This window comes from Mytilus trossulus, chromosome 14, assembly GCF_036588685.1.
Source record: "Mytilus trossulus isolate FHL-02 chromosome 14, PNRI_Mtr1.1.1.hap1, whole genome shotgun sequence".
In the NCBI taxonomy this organism is placed as follows: Eukaryota; Metazoa; Mollusca; class Bivalvia; order Mytilida; family Mytilidae; genus Mytilus; species Mytilus trossulus.
Window position 1 is genome coordinate 17,369,727 of NC_086386.1, and position 14,725 is coordinate 17,384,451.

The following is a 14,725-nucleotide window of genomic DNA, read 5'->3' on the forward strand; positions in this document are numbered from 1 at the left end:
AAGTGTATAACGATCTATAACGAATATATACATCCATCATGTGTGCAGATACGGCGATTATATAGGGTCTGTCATGAGTGCACTTTGTATGCCCTGCATGTGTGTTTTTATATAAATCATATTATAATGTTTAAATTTCATATTGTTTCTAAATATGTATTTTAATTTATGTTTTGTCTATTATCCATTTTGTTTGTAATTCATATGCCTATAAGGGCCCGTTGATTAGGAAATGAACATATTTGATTTGATTTGATTTGTGTGCACTCAGGAGGTCCTCCTGAGCGGTGTTTAGACGTACCGGGAAAATCTTATCTGATTCAGGATCATTTCATCGGTTACACTCCCCTGTCACCAGCGATCCTTTTTTGCTGACATTCTGAAAAAGTATTGTGTAGTCCCTGTGTAAGTGTTGACTCTAAATTTGCACATGTGATTTTTTAAGATCTTTTAACATTCCCCGGACTTCTGCAAAAAACAATTATTCAGTTCACTGATTAAGATGGAAGGTAAACGAACAGAAAGTCGCAGGACATTCCGTCAAAAAGTCACAGGACAAAAAGTCTGACAGACACATGTCAGACTCAGACATAAAGTAACAAAGTTGATAGGACAAAAAGTCACAAACAATTTGTTGACAATTGTTTGAATGTAAATGAAAAAAGATTTTGAAATTTCTTTTTATAACATATAGGTGTCAGACCACCAATTAATAATCCCTATCTGTTCAACCAAATTTTGCAATTTTCACAGCTTTCTGAATATTTTACCTTAAGTTTAACTTCATAGAAACCAGGTATACCCTGAATTGTACATGTATCACCATTCTACATGCCAATTTTCAGCATACCTTTAAAGCCTTCTAACAAATTAACTGACCATCAAACAGAGATACTCAAAAAAACAAACCTGGTTTTCTGAAAATCTAAAATTAGTATACTATGGAGCGCATTAATCCTCAATTTTTAATGCAAACTCATAGACAAGTAAATTTTGGCTCAAAAAGATCTAGATATATGTCTCTTTCACCAAAAGTTTCATTTCTGCATATTTGTTGGTTAGTTTAAGTAAACAAGTACATCAAAAGCACTATTTTGTGTCAGAGTAGGGCTACTTTTACATACGTTCTAAATTGGAGGGAGTAATTGGTGGTCTGACACCTATATTCATTTTTAATTTAAGGAAATTGTTCATAATATAAAAAGAAGATGAGGTATGATTGCCAATGAGACAACTGTCCATAAGAGACCAAAATACACAGACATTAACAACTATAGGTCTTTACGGCCTTTAACAATGAGCCAATATAAAAAAGATGTGGTATGATTGCCAATGAGACAACTGTCCACAAGAGACCAAAATGACACAGACATTAACAACCATAGGTCACCATACAGCCTTCAACAATGAGCAAAGCCGAGGTAAAGCCCATACGGCATAGTCAACTGTAAAAGGCAATCATACCATATCTTTTTTTTATATTTACATGTAAAAAAATGCGTGCAAATGTAATCAAAAGCTGCACACATTTGTACGTAATGATTTTTGTGTGCAAATGTAATGGTAATGTGTGCAAACCTAAAGCACTGATTTATTTGTTTTTAATAAATTTTAATTACAAAGTTGCTACATCATGTTCATGTATAAAACTTCAAGAAAAATACAAAAAGAGTGTTTTCTTGTTCAAAGAAAAATAATTTCAAAACTAAATTGTGACTTTTTGTCCTCTGACAGTGTGTGACTTTTTATATGTGACCTTCTGTCCTACATTCAGATTGAATAGGGGAGTTTGGTTGGCCCCGTTTCCCTCTATCTGAGACTACTATCTCATTGATGAGCTTTATGTTTCATGTACAAATGTATTGTGCTTGTCATGTATGTATGTCGGATAAAAGCTCTACAGAGCTCATGTTGTATTGTTATATGTATAACGGACAATATATAAATAGCCCCTAACAAGTAAGAATTAGGTTACTTCTTTTTGTTTTGACATCTTGCAAGGGTTTTTATACCCTCGTATTAAAATTATACCCCCACTTTAAAAAGGGGGGTATACTGTTTTACCCCTGTCTGTCCATCCATCCTTGCGTCAGTAAGTCCGTCCAATGAATATTTTTCGTCCCATTTTCCTCAGGAACTACAATAGAAGGATTTCTGAAATTTTGTTTCAGGGTTTAATAAATAAGTCAGCTATACCGTGTGATGCATTTTCAGATTCATCACTCCACAACTTCCTGTTTTCCGAACACTTGTATGAATTTACACATGATACCCAAGTTGAAAGTTGAAAACTAACAACCTAATTTATGTACAAAAAAATGAAAAACAGATATTTTTTACATAAACAAACGACAATCACTGAATTATAGTATCCTGACTTGGAACAGGCACATCCATAACAAATTGGCAGGGTATAAGGAACTTTGAAAATGTTTAGTTTTTGTGCTTTGGTCTTTTTTTCCGGATACTGTAAGCAATAAGGCCCCTTTATTTAGTGAATGAAATAATTGTAAGATGCACATATCTGTCTGCCATATTTTATATGAACTTGACCTTATTTTCATGGTTCATTGGTCAATGAAACACTGCATTGTTTGGTCAGTTTATCATATGTTTAAAGTTACAGGTAGATTATATTTGGTAGATATGAAACAATTGTAAGGTGTGCATGTCTGAATGGCAGATTCATATATAAACCATGACCGCATTTTATTGTTCTTTGGTCAATGATAAGTTTTCTTGGTTTTGTCATTTTATCAGTTTTTCTAAGCATAGGTCTACTTGTTGTATGGAATGGTATCATATAAAAAAAGATGTCTGCCTGCCAAGGTTAATTTTACTGTGACCTCTGATTCATAGAATAATGATAATATTCATGATATTGAACAGCAAGAATGATGAGTAAGTTGATGTTATATACAAATAAGGCAAAATTTTCAGTTGCCTACTAATTATGATATAGTAGTTATTTTTGTCATTAAATGATGTTTACCCTTTTATGTGTAGGGCAAGAACATTAAAGATAAAGGGGAAACTATAAACAGCAGAAATTATCAACAAAATAAGATTTACAGAGGTCAACAAAGCCTAAATGGTAAGTCCACTGTTATAAAAGTTTTTGTCCGTGAATAATGATTAAATTTTATTAAAATAAGATGTGGTATGATGAATGAGAAAACCATCCATCAGAGTTCAATTTAGTGGATGTAAGCATTGTAATTACTTATTAGAGGCCATTGATGACCTGTAACATGTGTAAGTAATGAGAAAACCCATACCCTATACATGTTATAGTAATCTATAAAAGACAACAAACACTAACCAAATTTGAAACAGAGCATCAATTCAAACGTCAAATATACCAGACTAATTTATAAAAACAAAAAATTATGAAAAATAAAAATGACGTATATGAACCAACATCAACCACTGAACTATGTACAAGTTCCTGATATTGGACAGGTATAATATGGCTGGATTGATATACAAATAAGAAACACTTAGCAGTCTGATTTCCAATGAGACATTTCTCCAATAGAGATCAAATGACATTTAAGGGTATAACAATTTCAGAAAAATATTTAATATTTTTTTTTCATAACTCATTTTATTTATAACTTTATCATATGGTACACCAAATCATTCAAAACAATCAATTAGGTTTGGCCCCAGATGACTTTTAAAATGTATGATATCATTGAAAAAGCTCCAAATTATCTCCCTTTGGTGCAAAAATGCCATTTTTTGGCATTTGAAATGTAATATCTTTTTTAACTCATCGGTGGCCTTTATTTTTATGCCCCACCTACGATAGTAGAGGGGCATTATGTTTTCTGGTCTGTGCGTCCATTCATCCGTCTGTTCGTTCGTCTGTCCATTCGTCCATCTGTCCCGCTTCAGGTTAAAGTTTTTGGTCAAGGTAGTTTTTGATGAAGTTGAAGTCCAATCAACTTGAAACTTAGTACACATGTTCCTTATGATATGATCTTTCTAATTTTCAAACCAAATTAAACTTTTGACCCCAATTTCACGGTCCACTGAATATAGAAAATGAAAGTGCATGTTTCAGATTAAAGTTTTTGGTCAAGGTAGTTTTTGATGAAGTTGAAGTCCAATCAGCTTGAAACTAATAGTACACATGTTCCTTATGATATTATCTTTCTAATTTTAATGCCTTATTATATTTTTTATCTAATTTCATGGTCCATTGAACATGGAAAATGATAGTGCGAGTGGGGCATTCGTGTACTTTGGACGAATTCTTGTTTATTATAATTTTTAAATAAGCTGTACTTTAACTTAACTTTTATAAAAGTTAAGCGATTTCTGTAATTTAGTACTTGAATATTCAAATGAAAGTTTATCATAATAATCATAAACATGATAAAATAGCCATTTTATTGATCTCTTTACTGATAATTTTTGAGTTTGTGTATTTGTAGGTGAGACATCTTGATTTTCATGGTCATCATTCACAGATCTATCAATACTGAACAGAAAACTGAAAGCTGATATTTTTCTCCATAGTGCGACTTTTTATTAATTTGAAATGGAACGTGTTTTTTCCTACATTTATTTGAAAGTGGAAATTTCAACATGATGACTAAACAAAAAGGAGTCATATCATCACGATCATTAATGCACAAGAACTTGATCATATAAATACAACAATGTAATTATCAATTGAAAGATGGAAGGAATGATTAAAATATTAGAATGTTGTTCTCCAAATAAACTTGCTTTGTTTTCTCATTTGAATCTCTCCATTCAATAAAGATGTAGAGGAAGATCTTTGAAGAACAGATTGAAAAAATGTTTTGTCTAAGAATTGCAGGAATATTCTAGTGAATGAAATTATTTATTGACTTCACTCTTATATAGTGGACTGAATAATTGTACATAGCAAGTTGTGAATAAAGAAAACAAAAACTTCAACAAAAAGTGTTTATATTATAAATTTGCAAATATAAGCATACTATTATGTACACCACAAAGGTATATATAATTCAAATTGTTTGCATATACAAGTATTGCAATGAAACTATAACAAAGAAAATCTTACCTCATGAAAAGAGTAAACTATTCAGTCAGAATATAAAATATTTTTTCAGTTCTATTTTTCATAATAGAATAAACAAGACAAAGATTTCAAAATAATATTTTTTTCATTTATTTAGACATTTCATCATTTTGTTTCAGGGAAAGGACTTTATTCTTTGACTGTAAATATTATTATAGATTCCAAAATAAGAATAATCTTTATTGTCATATAAACAAATAAAAAACATGTATGTGACAAAATTAAAAAAATAAATATATATATGTATATATAAAAAATGTATTAAAAAAAACTTGTATACATTCAAAACATTTTACTACCAAACAGCATTCATTGTAACATACACATAACTTTATATTTATATATATATATTTATAATTTTAATCCCATAGGATTTTATTTTGTCCCATGGGATATTGAAAATCCCATGGGATAATAAAAATCCCATGGGATTTTTTTTGTCCCATGGGACAACAAATATCCCATGGGACTACAATTATCCCATGGGACCAAAAAAAATCCCATGGGATTTAACCAAAATCCCATGGGATAATGGTCAATCCCATGGGATTTTGCCCTGTCCCATGGGATATTGAAAATCCCATGTTTTTATAATTCAAATTGCAAAATAAATATGAAAGAAACAGTAGAAAACCAATGAAATTATTGGATCCCATGTAATTCCGCACATTTTGGTTATATACATGATATTGTAGCTTTTGTTTGAGGCGGCGGCGGATTTGCAAATGAGTGTTTTGCAAATTAAAAGTGTCCAGTGTTATTGCATTATGATACATTTAACAGGTTTCTTTTCAATTGTTATGCAAATAACTTAGAGCTTCAAAACTTAGTTATTCTTTAACAATCAGGGTTTTTTTAGAATTATAATTTCAGTATATATCAATAAAAGTAAGTAAATTAATTTTCGGTTTGTTTGTATTCTGTGTACATTAGTTTTCATTAAAGTGGTGCGAGTTTTTATTTTTAATTATATATATATTATTAATCTAAATATTACCGTTTTTTTATAAGTAGGGCAAGTTGGCAGGAGTAATATTAAACATGATTTAACCAATTTCACATGTGGGGCTATTTGATAAATCAGTTTGTGGCGTTTTTTTAAAAAGTGGGGCGATTAGCCAGTGGGGCGACTTGTCCTGCTTCCATTTGAAGGCCCCCTTGGAGTTTTTGTATGACTATATGGACCATCTTTCATGTAAAACCCCCATGTGCATTTTGAAAAGTTGGCAGATATGTTTCTAACTCCAGGCAAAATCTACTGGTATGAATGAAAAAGAAGTTTTCAATTAAGGCTCTGTGGCCATAACAGCTGTCTCATTAGCATTTTAACCACTTCCAATATTTGCAATTAAAACAATAGAAGAAAATTATTCAACGCAAAAACAAAACTTACTTGTAAGTAAATATGAAATTCTCTTTACGGTATGAGTTTTTCTCATTGTTTGTGATTGTACAGTAGTACATGTACCTGTAACTGCTTATACCAATTTCTTATTCACTTGCTTGATTAACTCACTAAATATCATATACATTGTACCACATCTCCTTATTTTTATAAGCATTCCAATAACATGAACAATTGTAATTCAATTCTATATACCAAAGCAAAATGATCTGCACCACTTTCATTCACTAGTATGCATCTTTTGGCAAAATACAAGTTCTTAAATGACACAATATATATTTATTGATAAAAAAAATAAAATTTAGTATACAACTCTATAAACAGGTATAAAAAAACACAGCTGTGTCATAACTTGTGAAATCTGTGCTGAAAACACAAACGTTGATGGTATTTGATTAATTCCATATGTGAAGCTCAACATTAGCTCGTCAGTTGGTGGTGGACAGTTATAGTTCCTTTCTGCAGGCTAGGATGAATGGCTTTTCAGGAAAACCAATTTCACAAATCAAAACTTTCCTCTAGATTTCTCCTACAATATTCATCCAGTTTAGTTCTTTTGTTTTAATTGGACACCGTCCTGATTTTTAATTTTGCAAACCATTCAGTCTCTTGCTTGCAAATGGTGCATGAAATTAGGATGGGTATGGCAGTAGACAAGTGTCTTTAAAGTGGGTTTGTGCCCTGAAAAAAAGTTTTATAACTTAATTTTTTTGAAACTTGTGCAACACACATACCTAAATAACTATAACATAGAAGAGAGCAGCATTCGTGTCAATGTTTTGTTCCTGTTTACATTGTCATTGATATTTTTTTCAGAAAGCCTGAGCTCATGAATTCCTGTCATTACATCCTAAATTAACATAATTACTGCTAGCTAGCTAGAATAATTATCAGTATGCAATACGTACACCTCGACGTACACTATCATTGTACAGCCCAAGTCTTCAGTATATATAATTGTTGCATTCATTCACTCCTGTGTTCAGTCGTTCAAAAATAATTAAACATCAACAAATGAACTTTAATAAGGACAAGAAAACACTAGAAACGATACGTACATACAACCCGTGTTTAAGTGTATTTGAGAGAAATATATCGGGTTAAACGATTTATAAAGGAGAAATATATCTGGTTAAACGATGTATAAAGGAGGAAAAATTGTAGATATTGCATTACGATGCTTTCTACCTAATAGCACGTGGATATGTTTACATATTTAGACTTGACCCAGTATGACCCGTACCTTGTAGGTCACCGCCGTCGACTAGACTACAGTCGTGTATAAGACAACAAAAAGCTTAAGCCTGTACTATTTGTGTGAAGTAAATGTGTTTGTTCTGTACATTTAAATTGTTTTACCTGATAGCAAGGACGTAAATCTATCCGTTTCCTTCTCAATTCACTTTGTCAAATTCTTCGAGCTTCTTCGAAACATACGTATTACTGCGCCGGAAGTGAGAAAAATATGAGAAATCCTCGTAAAATAATGCTATTTTCAATTTTGTGGAATCCATTTTGTTATATTTATTATACAAAGATAAAAAAAAGTTACGATTAATTATGAATTTGATATCATTATACGGAACGTTTGTGGACTATTTTTTCCATAGATGTAAGAAAACTTGACCTGACCAACTTGACTTTGAAACTACTAATGTCCTGACCGATATGAAACGGCTAAAAAATGTTTTATTATTGACAGGATAGACTTCAAATTCGATACCAAGGAAGATTAATACATTCCAATTTGTGTTAATTTTAATTAATGTATGTGTGAATAAATTTTAATTATTCATGTCACTGTCTTTGGACTTAATTGCATTCTGTTCATCTTTAAAATCCTTTCATATTAAATGTAGAAAAGGTGCATTTACTTAGTATCTACAGCATCTCTAATCACTTTTCTCAGTGATATTAAATTTAATAATATCCCTTTCAATAACAAAAAAGTTATTGAACGGTCAGGACATTTGTCATGATATAAAGGTCAAGCTGGTCAGGTCAAGTTTTCTTACATTTAAAAAAATAACAAACATTTTTTTTCATAAACTTTAATTATGAATATTATAATTTCCCTGGGTAAGGATCTATAATTAAGTCAATTCTTTCAATAACAAAAAAGCAATTAACATTTTCTACATTGATCAGGACATTAGTCAGTGCAGAGTCGACGCTGGTCAGGTCAAGTTTTCTAACACTTAAAATAAGTTTTTTTAATATTTTTTCTTATATCTCTGTATTCAATGATAGAATCTTCCCTGACATCAAATTTGAAGTCGAACCTTCAAATAACAAAAAAGTAATTAGCATTTTACATCGGTCAGGACATTAGTCACGGGAGTACGTAGTTGGTCAGGTCAAGTTTTCTAACTTTTGAAAATATTTATTTTCTTATTTTTTTCTTATATTTTTGTACCAAATATATTAATCTTCCTTGGTATCGAATTTGAAGTCTATCCTGTCAATAATAAAACATTTTTTAGCCGTTTCATATCGGTCAGGACATTAGTAGTTTCAAAGTCAAGTTGGTCAGGTCAAGTTTTCTAACTCTTGAAAATATTTATTTTCTTATTTTTTCTTATATTTTTGTATCAAATGTATTAATCTTCCTTGGTATCGAATTTGAAGTCTATCCTGTCAATAATAAAACATTTTTTAGCCGTTTCATATCGGTCAGGACATTAGTAGTTTCAAAGTCAAGTTGGTCAGGTCAAGTTTTCTAACTCTTAAAAATATTTTTTTATTTTTTTTAAATTTTATTTATTAAATATAAGTTCTCATCTTGCTTGATTCCAAATTTCAAGTAAATCCTTCCAATAATAAAAAAGTATTAAGCATTTTCATTTCTGTCAGGACATTGTCAGGTCATTGTCAGGACATTAGTGTAACCCATTGGCTGGTACCCGATCGTAATGTTACACATCACATACACAAAAAGCTAATACCCGGAACGTAGTACCGGGAACCAGGATAATACGTAGACAACATACATAACTAATACCGAAATTGAAAACGCTTTACAGTTTCTCGTTCATAAACCGAATTCCGCTTTGAATTATAGAAGATGCAATATTAATCATGTTCAGTCGACTTTTCATTGTTATATCAACGTCTGAACTAATTAAAGAATCTTTAGATGTCAGATAACACTCGAAATTGACCCGACCTCTTTCCGCACGGAATACACATAATGATAGTTTGTAGTCAGGTTGACTGCTTATAATGCAAAATACACACTCATAACAAGTTCTATAAAACAAACAAAACACACTGATCGTTTCTTTAGTCCCCAATGTAAATGAAAGAAATAAAAACCATATCATACCATAAAAAGAAGAGGAGAAATTCGAACATTTCCGGATCTATTTCTGGCCAAAAGACCCCCAGCAAAGATTGCGTATGAAAAGATGAACCTCATGACTTAAAAGTCAGGCCTTAAAGCACTGCCTTTAAAAACAAAACATTGATCAATGAACCTTGAAAATGAGGTCAAGGACAGATGAACCATGCCAGGCAGACATGTACAGCTACTAATTCTTCAATTCAACAAATATACTTGACTTATTGCTTATAAATTATAAAAACAGACCAAAACACAAACACTTAACACTTAGTAATGGACCGTGAAAATGAGGTCATGGTCAAATAAAACCTATGTAACAGACATATAGACCATTAAATATTTCCATACACCAAATATAGTTGACCTAATGCATAAAGTATTAGAAAAATAGACCAAAACTCAAAAACTTAACTTTGACAACTGAACCATGAAAATGAGGTCAAGGTCAGATGACACCTGTCAGCTAGACATGTACACCTTACAATCGTTCCATACACCAAATATAATAGACCTATTCCATATAGTACAAAAAAAACAGACCAAAACACAAAAACTTAACTATAACCACTGAACCATGAAAATGAGGTCAAGGTTAGATGACACCTGCCAGTTGGCCATGTACACCTTACAGTCCTTCCATACACCGAATTTACTAGACCTATTACCTATACATTTGTAGTATCTGAGATATGGACTTGACCACCAAAACTTAACCTTGTTCACTGATCCATGAAATGAGGTCGAGGTCAAGTGAAAACTATCTGACAGGCATGAGGACCTTGAAAGTTACGCACATACCAAATATAGTTATCCAATTACTTATAATAAGAGAGAATTCAACATTACAAAAAATCTTAACTTTTTTTTCAAGTAGTCACTGAACCATAAAAATGAGGTCAAGGACATGGGACAAGTGACTGACGGAAAGTTTGTAACATGAGGCATCTATATACTAAGTATGAAGCATCCAGGTCTTCCACCTTCTAAAATATAAAGCTTTTACTGTGCTTATCCAGTGACCTTTGGGGTATCACATTAGCAAAGACCAAAACAGTTTACCAAATTGCAGTCAGATTTCTACTCCAACTAACTGATCAACTGGTAAAATATTTTAGCAGATTGCTCAAGTGAAATGTTGTTAGTATGAAGTGAGTGCTGTAAAATAAAAAGTTATACTTACCATCCAGATCCAGTCAGTTGATACCTTTGTCAATCATTTCTAACACAAATAATATCTTACTATAGTATGAGTCACTGAATAAAATGGTCTAATTTTAACATGGAAACTTCTATCATAAATAAATATTATAAATGAATAGTTCAAAACATTGTTTCGTAGGTGTATATTCTATAGCTTTGTCTTCTAAGATGAAGTTATTGTGCAATTGTGATTCGAATAACATTTTGTATACAAATTACTGATCTGCTAATAAAGGGAAATAATTTACATAACAAATAATCAGCAAAATTTTGTTCTGTCTGACAAATATCAAATTTCCCCATTTAATTTGTTGTAACATTATTTCTGTTATTATTTAACTTTTATCCTCTGTTCTAAAACGAACAATGAAACTTATTTAATGATGAAAGACGATTAACAGCTGTTTTGCAAAATGTTGAATTGTTCAAAGTATAAAGGATTGTCTACCAAGGAGTACAAGATATCTTATAAGCAGTATTTTGCAAAACTTTTCTAATTTGTGTTTTACATGCCCTTCAATTTCATACTAATTTTGCATTTCATTTTTTTTTTATGAATCTTTTGTAGGCAAAATCATAAGCCTCGTATCATTGATTAAATTTTATGTGTACATTTGAACTCAATATAAATTATTTCCCTTTAATGACAGCATATCAGTAATTTGCATAGAAAATGTTATCGAATCACAATTGCACAATAACTTCATCTTAGAAGACAAAGCTATAAAATATACACCTACAAAACAATGTTTTGAACTATTCATTTATAACATTTATTTATGATAGAAGTTTCCATGTTAAAATTATACCATTTTATTCAGTGACTCATACTATAGTAAGATATTATTTGTGTTAGAAATGATTGACAAAGGTATCAACTGACTGGATCTGGATGGTAAGTATAACTTTTTTATTCTACAGCACTCACTTCAAACTAACAACATTCCACTTGAGTAATCTGCTAAAATATTTTACCAGTTGATCAGTTAGTTGGAGTAGAAATCTGACTGCAATTTGGTAAACTGTTTTGGTCTTTGCAAATGTGATACCCCAAAGGTCACTGGATAAGCACTGTAAGAAGTGAGCTAACACCGCCACCACCGCCGCCAGATCACTATCCCTGTGTCGAGCTTTCTGCAACAAAAGTTGCAGGCTCGACAAAAAAATGAATGAAAAACAAATATATAACACATCAACAAACTACAACAACTGAATAACTGACAATTTACTGGGGTATTTCTATATTTTTAGAGTTAACCCTAGGAGTAGCTCCTCCTTTGATTTCCCACATGAGAGATTTTTGCATATAAGACCTTTGTCCCAATAGCGGTACCACCTACTTTTAATGATGACTATCTTTAGTTCAAGAAGACCTTTGTTTGATGTTTGATAAGATGCCAGTTTTGATCAAAGGCACTATGCAAAGAAGGGTTAACCTTCCTGGTTATGATTTTAGTATTGTTACACGGACAGCTTGTTAAAGCAAGTCTTCTGGGTCTGTTTTACAGAAAGCTCTTCTACTTGGTAGGATTTTTTGCCATCTTGTGTAGTAAATCATTGTACTGCCTATTTGATTCTACTATTTCTACAGGAGATATTGGATTTCAACTATTTTATGGAGTATTTAATTGTGACCTCAATACCTTGTGAACACAACTTCACCAAGATCATTTGACAGAAAGCTCTCATGCTTGGTACTCATATCTTACTATTATTTGCCATCATGTGTTGTTGACCATAATTTACTGTCATTTTGATTCAAACATTTCAGAGAAAGCTCTCATACTAAGTTAAATTGTTAAATTATGTGTAGATCAACAATCAGCTTGAAGTCTGTCCTAAATAGCACAATAGCACAACCAATTTCAGTTTTGATGATCTACATGTGTGAGAATATTATCATAATTGTACAAGAAACCTTTATACCTTTATTCATGACAGTATATATGCCAATAAAATCCTAGATTCTCATTCCCCATCCTGATTTTTCAGAGCCAATGGCTATTTTTTTTTTATTTTGATGCAGGTTATCACCTGAATGGTAAAACAAGAGACTGTCAGATAAATTCATCATAGATATATGTATTGAAATTAATATTTGTGCCAGACCAGCGTTTTGTCTACAAAAGACCCATCAGTGTCCCAAACAAGATTTTCCTGTATGAAAATGATATCTGCAAATCTGGACTCCCTAGACATGATCAAGTTAACAACAATGCACATGCTGGATTGTCTCCACTTATTTTCTTACCATTGATTTTATGTTGATAGTCCTAAATATAAAGCTTTACTAAAACTATCACACAAACTTAACATGTTCCAAGAAAATGAGGGGAAGGTCAGATAAACCAAACAAGAAATACATGTACATCTTAAAAATCACTCAATACAGCAAATATAGTTGACCTATTGCTTGTAGTTTTTAAGAAAGACTTAACCATGAAAACAAGATCAGATGAACAATGCCAGGCAGACCATTAATCTATGCATAAAATATAGTTGACCTATTGCTTAAAGTATCTAAGAAACAAACTCTCAACCATGAAAACTTAATATTGACCATTGAAGCATGAAAAGAAACTTACATTTTGCCATACAACCTAAAAGTTGGCCTTTTATTTATATTTTATTTATATTATAAGAAAAACGGACTCAAACACAATAGGTTAACATTGAGCGAAGAATCATGAAAATCAGGTCATGGGCAAATGAAACCTGTGAGACTGAAATGTACATCATAAAATATTTTCATACACCAAATATAGCTGACCTATTGCATAAAAATAATACTAGAATTAAAAGACTAAACTTCAAACACTTCAACATTGACCACTGAACCATAGAAATTGGTTCAAGGTCAGATGACACCTGCCAGTTGGACATATACACCTTCCTATCATTCCGTACACCAAATATAGTATCTGACAAATTGTTGCTTGGATGGAGAGTTGTCTCATTGGCACTCATACCACATCTTCCTATATCTATTTACCATGAAAATTCAACCTAGTTTACTGATCCATGAAATGAGGTTGAGGTTAAATGAAAATTGTCTGACGGGCATGAGGACCTTGCAAGGTACACACATTCTATAAAAAGTTATCTTAATTCTCATAAGAAAGAACTTAACATTACAAAAAATCTTTAACTTTTTTTTTCAAGTAGTCACTGAACCATGAAAATATGATGGAGGGCAATGGACATATGGCAGATGGAAACTTCATAACATAAGGAATCTGCCATCTGCCAAATCACTTTCGCTACTTCAAGCTTTCTGCGACAGAAGTTGTTGTGTTAAATTTTTGTTGAATAAAAAGTCACATCTACCTTCAAAACACACAAGACTTAAAAATAGTTGATTAAAAAAAGAATTGTTGACAACTCCTGACTAAAATCAATTGAACAGATACAAGCAGTTTACTTGTGTATCATTATATTGTATTGTGATCTAGCAAGCTCATTTTTGTATGGTCATCAATTAATGTTGGTCTAACATATATATGGCAAATACTACATGCATTTTCAGGATGATAGTATTTTCATGAGCTATAAATATAATCTGCTTTGAACTAGACAAACATGTAATCTCATTGGTTGTTTTTAAGACGACCGACACAATATACTAGGAGAGGAGAAACTACAAAATGGCAAGTTTTTGCAAAGTCAAGGATTTTGACCTCCTCATCAATTAAAGAAC

At 31.6% G+C, this 14,725-nt stretch overlaps 2 long non-coding RNA genes across 2 annotated transcripts; one reads left to right on the plus strand and one right to left on the minus strand.

Annotated features, from left to right (window-relative positions):
* Positions 1–343: 343 nt before the first annotated feature.
* On the plus strand, positions 344–4,687 carry LOC134696749 (uncharacterized). The gene is made up of 3 exons (XR_010103005.1): positions 344–405; positions 3,007–3,094; positions 4,443–4,687. It is a non-coding gene; the product is annotated as an uncharacterized LOC134696749 (long non-coding RNA).
* Positions 4,688–6,749: 2,062 nt separating this feature from the next.
* Positions 6,750–8,086, minus strand: LOC134696747 (uncharacterized). The gene is made up of 2 exons (XR_010103003.1): positions 7,845–8,086; positions 6,750–7,166 (listed from the first exon to the last, which is right to left on the minus strand). It is a non-coding gene; the product is annotated as an uncharacterized LOC134696747 (long non-coding RNA).
* Positions 8,087–14,725: the final 6,639 nt, after the last annotated feature.